Below are 2,189 nucleotides of genomic sequence, written 5' to 3'. Positions count from 1 at the left end.
ATTACAAGTTGCACAATACAAGCTGCAGAAAGTTTACGTCGTATAATTGTAGTTATTTCTTGTGGCTATATCATTTTATTTTATTACCCCTTCCATACTATAAAAAGGAAACAAAGTTATTTGACAATACAAAATATGGTTTTCATGGTCATCCACGCGTGCCCGATTTCCTTCCCCACCTTAAATTAAAAAAGATTTCTTGTTGTAAGGATAGTCTTATTTTACGATTTATGCATTTCTTTATGTGTGCCTTTTATTTGGTGTTTTTTTTTCTTAGCTTCAACCACTTGAACCTTTCTTATATCTTTTCTTGGACACACTAGCGGATATACAGATCCCTCTCTCTAAAGTAAGAGTCAAGTCTTAATCTTATTTGAAGATTTCCCCATCACAAAAACAAGAAGATATACCTACATTTGCTGTGTTTTTCTACTTAATCAACTATGAAATTGATTTGAATGCCATTTTCGTGTATACTTGCGCGTAGAAATATTCACGGAGAAACTTGCGGTAAGGTGACGCCACAATTAGACTACAGAGACGTTAAAAAATGTTGCAATATAGAGAAGCAAAAAATTCAAACGTTGAGTATATTTTTGGTGCCTTTAAACAAGTAAAATGTAGATATAAGGAATTATTGGTGTGTAAATCACAGACTTGCACGTCTGCTCGCGCGCATACGAAATATGCCTATGTGATAAGTCTGTGCGATTTACACACTTATAACTCACAACAAACTTAAAAACATTCTTTAATTGCACATTAGAAAATAACCCATCACAATATTTTGCAAATCTTACCCACTGCTGATGAATGTATTGAATTTAGAGTGGAATTAAAAATGTATTATTTATATCATGCAGATTGTAATGATGAATGCTATGAAGAAGTCATCTTTCATGTTTATTTCCTATAAATAGGCTTGCTTACAAGCAAAAACAGGAAGAAAACATTTAGGTATCCAAATGTTATACTAGATATCCCCGACACTGATGTCTCTGTATACAAAATAAAATCATCATCTGGCAAACTCCAGCAAGGTTGTTTTCTAATATTCTACTTTTACTTTTATGCATAAAAGTTTTCTTTTCCTTCTTCTTTGAGATGGTCAAACAAACTCCTGCAATAGTAACAAGGAACACATGTCCATCACAAAGTAGAATTTAAAAGATATGCTAAGCATTAAAACAGATACTGATTTTGAAACTTTTTTCCAACCTTTCAGTGATTGCAATCTATTCGATTCCTACAGCAGAAAGGTCTTATGTTCTTAATACTTCAATGGTAGATCAATGCAGGATAAGACGAACTCATTAGATTGTCTTTTGAAAGAAATTAATCATATTTCTTTTAATGGTACTTGCCTAAACTTATGCTTAGATTGATAGGCCTCTGAAAAAAATTTCGCAGATCGATAAAAAAATACTTAGTTGTAAAGATTTCAATTAAGCTGGTCCATTGCACATTAAAGAGAGAGAGATAGAAGAGATAAGAAAATGGTGATATTTTTGCAATATTATAAAAAAAAGATACATTTCCGGGCAAGGCTGATGAACAGGAAATAAGAAATATTTGCATTAACATTTTATGACTAAGGTATAAAGTATGCTCATGTTAAATCCTGAGAGAACATCAGTTATCTGTACAAATATTTCATAACGTGAGGTATGAAGTATGCACGTTTTATGATTTTGGATATAAAATTAAGATTGAAGATATGTAATTGATAAGATTAGATAAGAGAATATTTATTTAAAATCGGGTTTCGACAACAACAACAAAATAAGAAAAAAAAATAGAATGAAAAAATTAGCTCTGAAGAGCTATTTTCCAACATTTTGGGTCACGAATTTTACATTTGTGGAAGGGGCACGATGACGGATGAAAACCGATAGCAATATATAAATCAGTTCTTAGATAGTAATGTTAACAAATGTATAATATATTGATGTGTGTAAATAATTTAGGCTATCACATCTAGCTTATGTAAAATTGTGCATTCCATTTTGTGTCTCATGTAATAAAACCAATAGTGAGCCCAACCCAACTTTATCTCCTTTGAGATAAGAGAACTTGCATAACTCTATCTGAAGTTTTTGTTCAAAGGGCTTCTTACTTTTTACTTCTTTACTTCAATTTGATTCAAGCGAAGGGACATGGAACCTTTTGTTAAACAGAATTGATATTCA

The sequence above is a fragment of the Saccostrea echinata genome, unplaced genomic scaffold (assembly GCF_033153115.1).
Source record: "Saccostrea echinata isolate AGI-Se365-2 ecotype Australia unplaced genomic scaffold, CSIRO_AGI_Sech_v1 ptg000018l, whole genome shotgun sequence".
NCBI classification, from domain to species: Eukaryota; Metazoa; Mollusca; class Bivalvia; order Ostreida; family Ostreidae; genus Saccostrea; species Saccostrea echinata.
This window is presented reverse-complemented; position numbering follows the sequence as displayed.